The 15,102-nt window shown below is 57.5% G+C and overlaps 9 non-coding genes across 9 annotated transcripts; all 9 read left to right on the top strand.

Annotated features, from left to right (window-relative positions):
* The first annotated feature begins 562 nt into the window (after positions 1 to 562).
* On the top strand, positions 563 to 681 carry LOC145426775 (5S ribosomal RNA). Its single transcript, XR_013907491.1, has one exon. It is a non-coding gene; the product is annotated as a 5S ribosomal RNA (ribosomal RNA).
* A 1,368-nt stretch (positions 682 to 2,049) lies between these two features.
* Positions 2,050 to 2,168, top strand: LOC145426601 (5S ribosomal RNA). The gene has a single exon (XR_013907311.1). It is a non-coding gene; the product is annotated as a 5S ribosomal RNA (ribosomal RNA).
* Positions 2,169 to 4,327: 2,159 nt separating this feature from the next.
* Positions 4,328 to 4,446, top strand: LOC145426526 (5S ribosomal RNA). Its single transcript, XR_013907236.1, has one exon. It is a non-coding gene; the product is annotated as a 5S ribosomal RNA (ribosomal RNA).
* Positions 4,447 to 5,465: 1,019 nt separating this feature from the next.
* On the top strand, positions 5,466 to 5,584 carry LOC145427793 (5S ribosomal RNA). The gene has a single exon (XR_013908335.1). It is a non-coding gene; the product is annotated as a 5S ribosomal RNA (ribosomal RNA).
* A 2,164-nt stretch (positions 5,585 to 7,748) lies between these two features.
* LOC145427792 (5S ribosomal RNA) lies at positions 7,749 to 7,867 on the top strand. Its single transcript, XR_013908334.1, has one exon. It is a non-coding gene; the product is annotated as a 5S ribosomal RNA (ribosomal RNA).
* A 2,429-nt stretch (positions 7,868 to 10,296) lies between these two features.
* Positions 10,297 to 10,415, top strand: LOC145426774 (5S ribosomal RNA). The gene has a single exon (XR_013907490.1). It is a non-coding gene; the product is annotated as a 5S ribosomal RNA (ribosomal RNA).
* Positions 10,416 to 11,510: 1,095 nt separating this feature from the next.
* Positions 11,511 to 11,629, top strand: LOC145427077 (5S ribosomal RNA). Its single transcript, XR_013907801.1, has one exon. It is a non-coding gene; the product is annotated as a 5S ribosomal RNA (ribosomal RNA).
* A 1,057-nt stretch (positions 11,630 to 12,686) lies between these two features.
* LOC145426525 (5S ribosomal RNA) lies at positions 12,687 to 12,805 on the top strand. Its single transcript, XR_013907235.1, has one exon. It is a non-coding gene; the product is annotated as a 5S ribosomal RNA (ribosomal RNA).
* Positions 12,806 to 13,824: 1,019 nt separating this feature from the next.
* On the top strand, positions 13,825 to 13,943 carry LOC145427790 (5S ribosomal RNA). Its single transcript, XR_013908332.1, has one exon. It is a non-coding gene; the product is annotated as a 5S ribosomal RNA (ribosomal RNA).
* The last annotated feature ends 1,159 nt before the right edge of the window (positions 13,944 to 15,102 follow it).

The following is a 15,102-nucleotide window of genomic DNA, read 5'->3' as shown; positions in this document are numbered from 1 at the left end:
CCACTTACACCACACCAAGGGCCTGTGGCTGCTGGCTGAGGCCACATACACAACACCACGGCCTTATTTGCTTCTGAGGCCACTTACACCACACCAGGGCCTGTGGCTGCTGGCTGAGGTCACATACACCACACCAGGGCCTTAGTTGCTATTGAGGCCAATTACACCACACCAGGGCCTGTTGCTCTTGCTCAGGCCACTTACACCACACCAGGGCCTGTGGCTCTTGCTCAGGCCACTTACTCCACACCAGGGCCTGTGGCTCTTGCTCAGGCCACTCATATCACACCAGGCCCTGTGCTTCTGGCCGAGGCCATCTTCACCAAACCAGGCCCTGTGCTGCTAGCTGTGGCCATGTACAACACACCAGGCCCTGTTCTGGTTCCTGAGGCCATCTTCAACAATCCAGGGCCTGTGCTGTTGGATAAATGCTAAACTGAGCCTTTGGGTTAGGGTATTATGCAAACATGCAGTTTTGGTTATAGGATTGTCTTCGTAACTTCAGGTACTTGCCACCTAATCAGTTGAATCCATAAATTGAGACATTGTGCTGGGGCCAGCAGCTTACGGCCATACCACCCTGAGCACGCCCGACCTCGTCTGATCTCGGAAGCTAAGCAGGGCTGGGCTTGGTTAGTACTTGGATGGGAGACTTCCTTGGAATACCTGGTGCTGTAAGCCTTTCATTTTCATGTCATTGAACCGCTTTTGATCCAGAGAAGGGGTGTATTAAAAGACCAAAAGCAGCTGCCCATTAATGAGGGCACATTAACGACATTGCTTTTGGCTGTTTTCCAATGTCTTGTGCTGCTAGCTGATGCCACTTACACCACACCAGGGCCTGAGTGACCGGCTGGGGCCACTTACACCACATCAGGGCCTGTGGTTGCTGGCTGAGGCCACTTACACCACACCAGGGCCTGTGGCTGCTGGCTGAGGCCACCTACACCACACCAGGGCCTTACTTGCTATTGAGGCCAATTACACCACACCAGGGTCTGTGGCTCTTGCTCAGGCCACTTTTACCACACCAGGGCCTGTGGCTGCTGGATGAGGCGACTTACACCACACCAAGGCCTGTGGCTGCTGGATGAGGCCACTTACACCACACCAGGGCCTTAGTTGCTATTGAGGCCACTTACACCACACCAGGGCCTGTGGCTCTGGCTGAGGCCACTTACACCACACCACGGCCTTATTTGCTTCTGAGGCCACTTACACCACACCAGGGCCTGTGGCTCTGGCTGAGGCCACTTACACCACACCAGGGCCTGTGGCTCTTGCTCAGGCCACTTACTCCACACCAGGGCCTGTGGCTCTTGCTCAGGCCACTCCTATCACACCAGGCCCTGTGGCTGCTGGCCGAGGCCACTTACACCACACCAGGGCATTAGTTGCTATTGAGGCCACTTACACCACACCAGGGCCTGTGGCTGCTGGCTGAGGCCACCTACACCACACCAGGGCATTAGTTGCTATTGAGGCCAATTACACCACACCAGGGTCTGTGGCTCTTGCTCAGGCCACTTACACCACACCAGGGCCTGTGGCACTGGCTGAGGCCACTTACACCACACCAGGGCCTGTGGCTGCTGGCTGAGGCCACTTACACCACACCAGTGCCTGTGGCTTCTGGCTGAGGCCACTTACACCACACCAGGGCCTGTGGCTGCTGGCTGAGGCCACTTACACCACACCAGTGCCTGTGGCTTCTGGCTGAGGCGACTTAGACCACACCAGGGCCTGTGGCTCTTGCTCAGGCCACTCACATCACACCAGGCCCTGCGCTTCTGGCCGAGGCCATCTTCACCAAACCAGGCCCTGTGCTGCTAGCTGTGGCCATGTACAACACACCAGGCCCTGTGCTGGTTCCTGAGGCCATCTTCAACAATCCAGGGCCTGTGCTGTTAGATAAATGCTAAACTGAGCCTTTGGGTTAGGGTATTATGCAAACATGCAGGTATGGTTAAAGGATTGTCTTCGTAACTTCAGGTACTTGCCACCTAATCAGTTGAATCCATAAATTGAGACATTTTGCTGGGGCCAGCAGCTTACGGCCATACCACCCTGAGCACGCCCGAACTCGTCTGATCTCGGAAGCTAAGCAGGGCTGGGCTTGGTTAGTACTTGGATGGGAGACTACCTGGGAATACCTGGTGCTGTAAGCCTTTCATTTTCATGTCATTGAACCGCTTTTGATCCAGAGAAGGGGTGTATTAAAAGACCAAAAGCAGCTGCCCATTAATGAGGGCACATTAACGACATTGCTTTTGGCTGTTTTCCAATGTCTTGTGCTGCTAGCTGATGCCACCTACACCACACCAGGGCCTGAGTGACCGGCTGGGGCCACTTACACCACATCAGGGCCTGTGGCTGCTGGCTGAGGCCACTTACACCACACCAGGGCCTGTGGCTGCTGGCTGAGGCCACTTACACCACACCAGGGCCTGTGGCTGCTGGCTGAGGCCACTTACACCACACCAGGGCCTGTGGCTGCTGGCTGAGGCCACTTACACCACACCAGGGCATTAGTTGCTATTGAGGCCACTTACACCACACCAGGGCCTGTGGCTGCTGGCTGAGGCCACCTACACCACACCAGGGCATTAGTTGCTATTGAGGCCAATTACACCACACCAGGGTCTGTGGCTCTTGCTCAGGCCACTTACACCACACCAGGGCCTGTGGCACTGGCTGAGGCCACTTACACCACACCAGGGCCTGTGGCTCTGGCTGAGGCCACTTACACCACACCAGGGCCTGTGGCTGCTGGCTGAGGCCACTTACACCACACCAGGGCCTGTGGCTGCTGGCTGAGGCCACTTACACCACACCAGTGCCTGTGGCTTCTGGCTGAGGCCACTTACACCACACCAGGGCCTTAGTTGCTATTGAGGCCAATTACACCACACCAGGGTCTGTGGCTCTTGCTCAGGCCACTTACACCACACCAGGGCCTGTGGCACTGGCTGAGGCCACTTACACCACACCAGGGCCTGTGGCTGCTGGCTGAGGCCACTTACACCACACCAGTGCCTGTGGCTGCTGGCTGAGGCCACTTACACCACACCAGGGCATTAGTTGCTATTGAGGCCCCTTACACCACACCAGGGCCTGTGGCACTGGTTGAGGCCACTTACACCACACCAGGGCCTGTGGCTGCTGGCTGAGGCCACCTACACCACACCAGGGCATTAGTTGCTATTGAAGCCAATTACACCACACCAGGGTCTGTGACTCTTGCTCAGGCCACTTACACCACACCAGGGCCTGTGGCACTGGCTGAGGCCACTTACACCACACCAGGGCCTGTGGCTGCTGGCTGAGGCCACTTACACCACACCAGGGCCTGTGGCTGCTGGCTGAGGTCACTTACACCACACCAGGGCCTGTGGCTGCTGGCTGAGGGCACTTACACCACACCAGTGCCTGTGGCTTCTGGCTGAGGCCACTTACACCACACCAGGGCCTGTGGCAGCTGGCTCAGGCCACTTACACCACACCAGGGCCTGTGGCTGCTGGCTGAGGCCACTTACACCACACCAGGGCCTGTGGCTGCTGGCTGAGGCCACTTACACCACACCAGTGCCTGTGGCTGCTGGCTGAGGCCACTTACACCACACCAGGGCATTAGTTGCTATTGAGGCCCCTTACACCACACCAGGGCCTGTGGCACTGGCTGAGGCCACTTACACCACACCAGGGCCTGTGGCTGCTGGCTGAGGCCACCTACACCTCACCAGGGCCTGTGGCTGCTGGCTGAGGCCACCTACACCTCACCAGGGCATTAGTTGCTATTGAGGCCAATTACACCACACCAGGGTCTGTGGCTCTTGCTCAGGCCACTTACACCACACCAGGGCCTGTGGCACTGGCTGAGGCCACTTACACCACACCAGGGCCTGTGGCTCTGGCTGAGGCCACTTACACCACACCAGGGCCTGTGGCTGCTGGCTGAGGCCACTTACACCACACCAGTGCCTGTGGCTTCTGGCTGAGGCCACTTACACCACACCAGGGCCTGTGGCTCTTGCTCAGGCCACTCACATCACACCAGGCCCTGCGCTTCTGGCCGAGGCCATCTTCACCAAACCAGGCCCTGTGCTGCTAGCTGTGGCCATGTACAACACACCAGAACCTGTGCTGGTTCCTGAGGCCATCTTCAACAATCCAGGGCCTGTGCTGTTAGATAAATGCTAAACTGAGCCTTTGGGTTAGGGTATTATGCAAACATGCAGGTATGGTTAAAGGATTGTCTTCGTAACTTCAGGTACTTGCCACCTAATCAGTTGAATCCATAAATTGAGACATTGTGCTGGGGCCAGCAGCTTACGGCCATACCACCCTGAGCACGCCCGACCTCGTCTGATCTCGGAAGCTAAGCAGGGCTGGGCTTGGTTAGTACTTGGATGGGAGACTGCCTGGGAATACCTGGTGCTGTAAGCCTTTCATTTTCATGTCATTGAATCGCTTTTGATCCAGAGAAGGGGTGTATTAAAAGACCAAAAGCAGCTGCCCATTAATGAGGGCACATTAACGACATTGCTTTTGGCTGTTTTCCAATGTCTTGTGCTGCTAGCTGATGCCACCTACACCACACCAGGGCCTGAGTGACCGGCTGGGGCCACTTACACCACATCAGGGCCTGTGGCTGCTGGCTGAGGCCACTTACACCACACCAGGGCCTGTGGCTGCTGGCTGAGGCCACTTACACCACACCAGGGCCTGTGGCTGCTGGCTGAGGCCACCTACACCACACCAGGGCCTTAGTTGCTATTGAGGCCAATTACACCACACCAGGGTCTGTGGCTCTTGCTCAGGCCACTTACACCACACCAGGGCCTGTGGCTGCTGGCTGAGGCCACTTACACCACACCAGGGCATTAGTTGCTATTGAGGCCACTTACACCACACCAGGGCCTGTGGCTGCTGGCTGAGGCCACTTACACCACACCAGGGCCTGTGGCTCTGGCTGAGGCCACTTACACCACACCAGGGCCTGTGGCTGCTGGCTGAGGCCACTTACACCACACCAGGGCCTGTGGCTGCTGGCTGAGGCCACTTACACCACACCAGGGCCTGTGGCTGCTGGCTGAGGCCACTTACACCACACCAGTGCCTGTGGCTTCTGGCTGAGGCCACTTACACCACACCAGGGCCTGTGGCTCTTGCTCAGGCCACTCACATCACACCAGGCCCTGCGCTTCTGGCCGAGGCCATCTTCACCAAACCAGGCCCTGTGCTGCTAGCTGTGGCCATGTACAACACACCAGAACCTGTGCTGGTTCCTGAGGCCATCTTCAACAATCCAGGGCCTGTGCTGTTAGATAAATGCTAAACTGAGCCTTTGGGTTAGGGTATTATGCAAACATGCAGGTATGGTTAAAGGATTGTCTTCGTAACTTCAGGTACTTGCCACCTAATCAGTTGAATCCATAAATTGAGACATTGTGCTGGGGCCAGCAGCTTACGGCCATACCACCCTGAGCACGCCCGACCTCGTCTGATCTCGGAAGCTAAGCAGGGCTGGGCTTGGTTAGTACTTGGATGGGAGACTACCTGGGAATACCTGGTGCTGTAAGCCTTTCATTTTCATGTCATTGAACCGCTTTTGATCCAGAGAAGGGGTGTATTAAAAGACCAAAAGCAGCTGCCCATTAATGAGGGCACATTAACGACATTGCTTTTGGCTGTTTTCCAATGTCTTGTGCTGCTAGCTGATGCCACCTACACCACACCAGGGCCTGAGTGACCGGCTGGGGCCACTTACACCACATCAGGGCCTGTGGCTGCTGGCTGAGGCCACTTACACCACACCAGGGCCTGTGGCTGCTGGCTGAGGCCACTTACACCACACCAGGGCATTAGTTGCTATTGAGGCCAATTACACCACACCAGGGTCTGTGGCTCTTGCTCAGGCCACTTACACCACACCAGGGCCTGTGGCTGCTGGCTGAGGCCACCTACACCACACCAGGGCATTAGTTGCTATTGAGGCCAATTACACCACACCAGGGTCTGTGACTCTTGCTCAGGCCACTTACACCACACCAGGGCCTGTGGCACTGGCTGAGGCCACTTACACCACACCTGGGCCTGTGGCTGCTGGCTGAGGCCACTTACACCACACCAGGGCCTGTGGCTGCTGGCTGAGGTCACTTACACCACACCAGTGCCTGTGGCTGCTGGCTGAGGGCACTTACACCACACCAGGGCCTGTGGCTGCTGGCTGAGGCCACTTACACCACACCAGGGCCTGTGGCTGCTGGCTGAGGTCACTTACACCACACCAGTGCCTGTGGCTGCTGGCTGAGGGCACTTACACCACACCAGTGCCTGTGGCTTCTGGCTGAGGCCACTTACACCACACCAGGGCCTGTGGCTCTTGCTCAGGCCACTTACACCACACCAGGGCCTGTGGCTGCTGGCTGAGGCCACTTACACCACACCAGGGCCTGTGGCTGCTGGCTGAGGGCACTTACACCACACCAGTGCCTGTGGCTGCTGGCTGAGGCCACTTACACCACACCAGGGCCTGTGGCTGCTGGCTGAGGGCACTTACACCACACCAGTGCCTGTGGCTGCTGGCTGAGGCCACTTACACCACACCAGGGCATTAGTTGCTATTGAGGCCCCTTACACCACACCAGGGCCTGTGGCACTGGCTGAGGCCACTTACACCACACCAGGGCCTGTGGCTGCTGGCTGAGGCCACCTACACCACACCAGGGCATTAGTTGCTATTGAGGCCAATTACACCACACCAGGGTCTGTGACTCTTGCTCAGGCCACTTACACCACACCAGGGCCTGTGGCACTGGCTGAGGCCACTTACACCACACCAGGGCCTGTGGCTGCTGGCTGAGGGCACTTACACCACACCAGGGCCTGTGGCTGCTGGCTGAGGCCACTTACACCACACCAGGGCCTGTGGCTGCTGGCTGAGGTCACTTACACCACACCAGGGCCTGTGGCTGCTGGCTGAGGGCACTTACACCACACCAGTGCCTGTGGCTTCTGGCTGAGGCCACTTACACCACACCAGGGCCTGTGGCAGCTGGCTCAGGCCACTTACACCACACCAGGGCCTGTGGCTGCTGGCTGAGGCCACTTACACCACACCAGGGCCTGTGGCTGCTGGCTGAGGCCACTTACACCACACCAGTGCCTGTGGCTGCTGGCTGAGGCCACTTACACCACACCAGGGCATTAGTTGCTATTGAGGCCCCTTACACCACACCAGGGCCTGTGGCACTGGCTGAGGCCACTTACACCACACCAGGGCCTGTGGCTGCTGGCTGAGGCCACCTACACCTCACCAGGGCATTAGTTGCTATTGAGGCCAGTTACACCACACCAGGGTCTGTGGCTCTTGCTCAGGCCACTTACACCACACCAGGGCCTGTGGCACTGGCTGAGGCCACTTACACCACACCAGGGCCTGTGGCTCTGGCTGAGGCCACTTACACCACACCAGGGCCTGTGGCTGCTGGCTGAGGCCATTTACACCACACCAGGGCCTGTGCTGCTAGCTGTGGCCATGTACAACACACCAGGCCCTGTGCTGGTTCCTGAGGCCATCTTCAACAATCCAGGGCCTGTGCTGTTAGATAAATGCTAAACTGAGCCTTTGGGTTAGGGTATTATGCAACCATGCAGGTATGGTTAAAGGATTGTCTTCGTAACTTCAGGTACTTGCCACCTAATCAGTTGAATCCATAAATTGAGACATTGTGCTGGGGCCAGCAGCTTACGGCCATACCACCCTGAGCACGCCCGACCTCGTCTGATCTCGGAAGCTAAGCAGGGCTGGGCTTGGTTAGTACTTGGATGGGAGACTACCTGGGAATACCTGGTGCTGTAAGCCTTTCATTTTCATGTCATTGAACCGCTTTTGATCCAGAGAAGGGGTGTATTAAAAGACCAAAAGCAGCTGCCCATTAATGAGGGCACATTAACGACATTGCTTTTGGCTGTTTTCCAATGTCTTGTGCTGCTAGCTGATGCCACCTACACCACACCAGGGCCTGAGTGACCGGCTGGGGCCACTTACACCACATCAGGGCCTGTGGCTGCTGGCTGAGGCCACTTACACCACACCAGGGCCTGTGGCTGCTGGCTGAGGCCACTTACACCACACCAGGGCCTGTGGCTGCTGGCTGAGGCCACCTACACCACACCAGGGCCTTAGTTGCTATTGAGGCCAATTACACCACACCAGGGTCTGTGGCTCTTGCTCAGGCCACTTACACCACACCAGGGCCTGTGGCTGCTGGCTGAGGCCACTTACACCACACCAGGGCATTAGTTGCTATTGAGGCCACTTACACCACACCAGGGCCTGTGGCTGCTGGCTGAGGCCACCTACACCACACCAGGGCATTAGTTGCTATTGAGGCCAATTACACCACACCAGGGTCTGTGGCTCTTGCTCAGGCCACTTACACCACACCAGGGCCTGTGGCACTGGCTGAGGCCACTTACACCACACCAGGGCCTGTGGCACTGGCTGAGGCCACTTACACCACACCAGGGCCTGTGGCTGCTGGCTGAGGCCACCTACACCACACCAGGGCATTAGTTGCTATTGAGGCCAATTACACCACACCAGGGTCTGTGACTCTTGCTCAGGCCACTTACACCACACCAGGGCCTGTGGCACTGGCTGAGGCCACTTACACCACACCAGGGCCTGTGGCTGCTGGCTGAGGCCACTTACACCACACCAGGGCCTGTGGCTGCTGGCTGAGGTCACTTACACCACACCAGGGCCTGTGGCTGCTGGCTGAGGGCACTTACACCACACCAGGGCCTGTGGCTTCTGGCTGAGGCCACTTACACCACACCAGGGCCTGTGGCTGCTGGCTCAGGCCACTTACACCACACCAGGGCCTGTGGCTGCTGGCTGAGGCCACTTACACCACACCAGGGCCTGTGGCTGCTGGCTGAGGGCACTTACACCACACCAGTGCCAGTGGCTGCTGGCTGAGGCCACTTACACCACACCAGGGCATTAGTTGCTATTGAGGCCCCTTACACCACACCAGGGCCTGTGGCACTGGCTGAGGCCACTTACACCACACCAGGGCCTGTGGCACTGGCTGAGGCCACTTACACCACAGCAGTGCCTGTGGCTGTTGGCTGAGGCCACTTACACCACACCAGGGCATTAGTTGCTATTGAGGCCCCTTACACCACACCAGGGCCTGTGGCACTGGCTGAGGCCACTTACACCACACCAGGGCCTGTGGCTGCTGGCTGAGGCCACCTACACCACACCAGGGCATTAGTTGCTATTGAGGCCAATTACACCACACCAGGGTCGGTGGCTCTTGCTCAGGCCACTTACACCACACCAGGGCCTGTGGCACTGGCTGAAGTCACTTACACCACACCAGGGCCTGTGGCTGCTGGCTGAGGCCACTTACACCACACCAGTGCCTGTGGCTTCTGGCTGAGGCCACTTACACCACACCACGGCCTTATTTGCTTCTGAGGCCACTTACACCACACCAGGGCCTGTGGCTCTGGATGAGGCCACTTACACCACACCAGGGCCTGTGGCTGCTGGCTGAGGCCACTTACACCACACCAGTGCCTGTGGCTTCTGGCTGAGGCGACTTACACCACACCAAGGCCTGTGGCTGCTGGCTGAGGCCACTTACACCACACCAGGGTCTGTGGCTCTTGCTCAGGCCACTTACACCACACCAGGGCCTGTGGCTCCTGGCTGAGGCCACATACACCACAATACGGCCTTATTTGCTTCTCAGGCCACTTACACCACACCAGGGCCTGTGGCTGCTGGCTGAGGCCACATACACCACACCAGGGCCTTAGTTGCTATTGAGGCCAATTACACCACACCAGGGCCTGTGGCTCTTGCTCAGGCCACTTACACCACACCAGGGCCTGTGGCTCTTGCTCAGGCCACTTACTCCACACCAGGGCCTGTGGCTCTTGCTCAGGCCACTTACACCACACCAGGGCCTGTGGCTCTTGCTCAGGCCACTCATATCACACCAGGCCCTGTGCTTCTGGCCGAGGCCATCTTCACCAAACCAGGCCCTGTGCTGCTAGCTGTGGCCATGTACAACACACCAGGCCCTGTTCTGGTTCCTGAGGCCATCTTCAACAATCCAGGGCCTGTGCTGTTGGATAAATGCTAAACTGAGCCTTTTGGTTAGGGTATTATGCAAACATGCGGGTATGGTTATAGGATTGTCTTCGTAACTTCAGGTACTTGCCACCTAATCACTTGAATCCATAAATTGAGACATTGTGCTGGGGCCAGCAGCTTACGGCCATACCACCCTGAGCACGCCCGACCTCGTCTGATCTCGGAAGCTAAGCAGGGCTGGGCTTGGTTAGTACTTGGATGGGAGACTTCCTTGGAATACCTGGTGCTGTAAGCCTTTCATTTTCATGTCATTGAACCGCTTTTGATCCAGAGAAGGGGTGTATTAAAAGACCAAAAGCAGCTGCCCATTAATGAGGGCACATTAACGACACTGCTTTTGGCTCTTTTCCAATGTCTTGTGCTGCTAGCTGATGCCACCTACACCACACCAGGGCCTGAGTGACCGGCTGGGGCCACTTACACCACATCAGGGCCTGTGGCTCTGGCTGAGGCCACTTACACCACACCAGGGCCTGTGGCTGCTGGCTGAGGCCACTTACACCACACCAGGGCCTGTGGCTGCTGGCTGAGGCCACCTACACCACACCAGGGCCTTAGTTGCTATTGAGGCCAATTACACCACATCAGGGTCTGTGGCTCTGGCTGAGGCCACTTACACCACACCAGGGCCTGTGGCTGCTAGCTGATGCCACCTACACAACACCAGGGCCTAAGTGACCGGCTGGGGCCACTTACACCACATCAGGGCCTGTGGCTCTGGCTGAGGCCACTTACACCACACCAAGGCCTGTGGCTGCTGGCTGAGGCCACCTACACCACACCAGGGCCTTAGTTGCTATTGAGGCCAATTACACCACACCAGGGTCTGTGGCTCTTGCTCAGGCCACTTACACCACACCAGGGCCTGTGGCTGCTGGCTGAGGCCACTTACACCACACAAGGGCCTGTGGCTGCTGGCTGAGGCCACCTACACCACACCAGGGCCTGTGGCTGCTGGCTGAGACCACTTACACCACACCAGGGCCTGTGGCTCTTGCTCAGGCCACTTACACCACACCAGGGCCTGTGGCTCTTGCTCAGGCCACTCATATCACACCAGGCCCTGTGCTTCTGGCCGAGGCCATCTTCACCAAACCAGGCCCTGTGCTTCTTGCTGTGGCCATGTACAACACACCAGGCCCTGTGCTTGTTCCTGAGGCCATCTTCAACAATCCAGGGCCTGTGCTGTTAGATAAATGCTAAACTGAGCCTTTGGGTTAGGGTATTATGCAAACATGCAGGTATGGTTAAAGGATTGTCTTCGTAACTTCAGGTACTTGCCACCTAATCAGTTGAATCCATAAATTGAGACATTGTGCTGGGGCCAGCAGCTTACGGCCATACCACCCTGAGCACGCCCGACCTCGTCTGATCTCGGAAGATAAGCATGGCTGGGCTTGGTTAGTACTTGGATGGGAGACTACCTGGGAATACCTGGTGCTGTAAGCCTTTCTTTTTCATGTCATTGAACCGCTTTTGATCCAGAGAAGGGGTGTATTAAAAGACCAAAAGAAGCTGCCCATTAATGAGGGCACATTAACGACACTGCTTTTGGCTGTTTTCCAATGTCTTGTGCTGCTAGCTGATGCCACCTACACCACACCAGGGCCTGAGTGACCGGCTGGGGCCACTTACACCACATCAGGGCCTGTGGCTGCTGGCTGAGGCCACTTACACCACACCAGGGCCTGTGGCTGCTGGCTGAGGCCACTTACACCACACCAGGGCATTAGTTGCTATTGAGGCCAATTACACCACACCAGGGTCTGTGGCTCTTGCTCAGGCCACTTACACCACACCAGGGCCTGTGGCACTGGCTGAGGCCACTTACACCACACCAGGGCCTGTGGCTGCTGGCTGAGGCCACTTACACCACACCAGGGCCTGTGGCTGCTGGATGAGGCGACTTACACCACACCAAGGCCTGTGGCTGCTGGCTGAGGCCACTTACACCACACCAGGGCCTTAGTTGCTATTGAGGCCACTTACACCACACCAGGGCCTGTGGCTGCTGGCTGTGGCCATGTACACCACACCAGGGCCTGTGGCTGCTGGCTGAGGCCACATACACCACACCAGGGCCTTAGTTGCTATTGAGGCCAATTACACCACACCAGGGCCTGTGGCACTGGCTGAGGCCACTTACACCACACCAGGGCCTGTGGCTGCTGGCTGAGGCCACTTACACCACACCAGGGCCTGTGGCTGCTGGCTGAGGCCACTTACACCACACCAGGCCCTGCGCTTCTGGCCGAGGCCATCTTCACCAAACCAGGCCCTGTGCTGCTAGCTGTGGCCATGTACAACACACCAGAACCTGTGCTGGTTCCTGAGGCCATCTTCAACAATCCAGGGCCTGTGCTGTTAGATAAATGCTAAACTGAGCCTTTGGGTTAGGGTATTATGCAAACATGCAGGTATGGTTAAAGGATTGTCTTCGTAACTTCAGGTACTTGCCACCTAATCAGTTGAATCCATAAATTGAGACATTGTGCTGGGGCCAGCAGCTTACGGCCATACCACCCTGAGCACGCCCGACCTCGTCTGATCTCGGAAGCTAAGCAGGGCTGGGCTTGGTTAGTACTTGGATGGGAGACTGCCTGGGAATACCTGGTGCTGTAAGCCTTTCATTTTCATGTCATTGAATCGCTTTTGATCCAGAGAAGGGGTGTATTAAAAGACCAAAAGCAGCTGCCCATTAATGAGGGCACATTAACGACATTGCTTTTGGCTGTTTTCCAATGTCTTGTGCTGCTAGCTGATGCCACCTACACCACACCAGGGCCTGAGTGACCGGCTGGGGCCACTTACACCACATCAGGGCCTGTGGCTGCTGGCTGAGGCCACTTACACCACACCAGGGCCTGTGGCTGCTGGCTGAGGCCACTTACACCACACCAGGGCCTGTGGCTGCTGGCTGAGGCCACCTACACCACACCAGGGCCTTAGTTGCTATTGAGGCCAATTACACCACACCAGGGTCTGTGGCTCTTGCTCAGGCCACTTACACCACACCAGGGCCTGTGGCTGCTGGCTGAGGCCACTTACACCACACCAGGGCATTAGTTGCTATTGAGGCCACTTACACCACACCAGGGCCTGTGGCTGCTGGCTGAGGCCACTTACACCACACCAGGGCCTGTGGCTCTGGCTGAGGCCACTTACACCACACCAGGGCCTGTGGCTGCTGGCTGAGGCCACTTACACCACACCAGGGCCTGTGGCTGCTGGCTGAGGCCACTTACACCACACCAGGGCCTGTGGCTGCTGGCTGAGGCCACTTACACCACACCAGTGCCTGTGGCTTCTGGCTGAGGCCACTTACACCACACCAGGGCCTGTGGCTCTTGCTCAGGCCACTCACATCACACCAGGCCCTGCGCTTCTGGCCGAGGCCATCTTCACCAAACCAGGCCCTGTGCTGCTAGCTGTGGCCATGTACAACACACCAGAACCTGTGCTGGTTCCTGAGGCCATCTTCAACAATCCAGGGCCTGTGCTGTTAGATAAATGCTAAACTGAGCCTTTGGGTTAGGGTATTATGCAAACATGCAGGTATGGTTAAAGGATTGTCTTCGTAACTTCAGGTACTTGCCACCTAATCAGTTGAATCCATAAATTGAGACATTGTGCTGGGGCCAGCAGCTTACGGCCATACCACCCTGAGCACGCCCGACCTCGTCTGATCTCGGAAGCTAAGCAGGGCTGGGCTTGGTTAGTACTTGGATGGGAGACTACCTGGGAATACCTGGTGCTGTAAGCCTTTCATTTTCATGTCATTGAACCGCTTTTGATCCAGAGAAGGGGTGTATTAAAAGACCAAAAGCAGCTGCCCATTAATGAGGGCACATTAACGACATTGCTTTTGGCTGTTTTCCAATGTCTTGTGCTGCTAGCTGATGCCACCTACACCACACCAGGGCCTGAGTGACCGGCTGGGGCCACTTACACCACATCAGGGCCTGTGGCTGCTGGCTGAGGCCACTTACACCACACCAGGGCCTGTGGCTGCTGGCTGAGGCCACTTACACCACACCAGGGCATTAGTTGCTATTGAGGCCAATTACACCACACCAGGGTCTGTGGCTCTTGCTCAGGCCACTTACACCACACCAGGGCCTGTGGCTGCTGGCTGAGGCCACCTACACCACACCAGGGCATTAGTTGCTATTGAGGCCAATTACACCACACCAGGGTCTGTGACTCTTGCTCAGGCCACTTACACCACACCAGGGCCTGTGGCACTGGCTGAGGCCACTTACACCACACCTGGGCCTGTGGCTGCTGGCTGAGGCCACTTACACCACACCAGGGCCTGTGGCTGCTGGCTGAGGTCACTTACACCACACCAGTGCCTGTGGCTGCTGGCTGAGGGCACTTACACCACACCAGGGCCTGTGGCTGCTGGCTGAGGCCACTTACACCACACCAGGGCCTGTGGCTGCTGGCTGAGGTCACTTACACCACACCAGTGCCTGTGGCTGCTGGCTGAGGGCACTTACACCACACCAGTGCCTGTGGCTTCTGGCTGAGGCCACTTACACCACACCAGGGCCTGTGGCTCTTGCTCAGGCCACTTACACCACACCAGGGCCTGTGGCTGCTGGCTGAGGCCACTTACACCACACCAGGGCCTGTGGCTGCTGGCTGAGGGCACTTACACCACACCAGTGCCTGTGGCTGCTGGCTGAGGCCACTTACACCACACCAGGGCCTGTGGCTGCTGGCTGAGGGCACTTACACCACACCAGTGCCTGTGGCTGCTGGCTGAGGCCACTTACACCACACCAGGGCATTAGTTGCTATTGGGGCCCCTTACACCACACCAGGGCCTGTGGCACTGGCTGAGGCCACTTACACCACACCAGGGCCTGTGGCTGCTGGCTGAGGCCACCTACACCACACCAGGGCATTAGTTGCTA

The sequence above is a fragment of the Astatotilapia calliptera genome, chromosome 3 (genome assembly GCF_964374335.1).
Source record: "Astatotilapia calliptera chromosome 3, fAstCal68.1, whole genome shotgun sequence".
Taxonomy (NCBI): Eukaryota; Metazoa; Chordata; class Actinopteri; order Cichliformes; family Cichlidae; genus Astatotilapia; species Astatotilapia calliptera.
The sequence above is the reverse complement of the archived record's forward strand: the minus strand, read 5'-3'. Positions and strand labels throughout refer to the sequence as shown.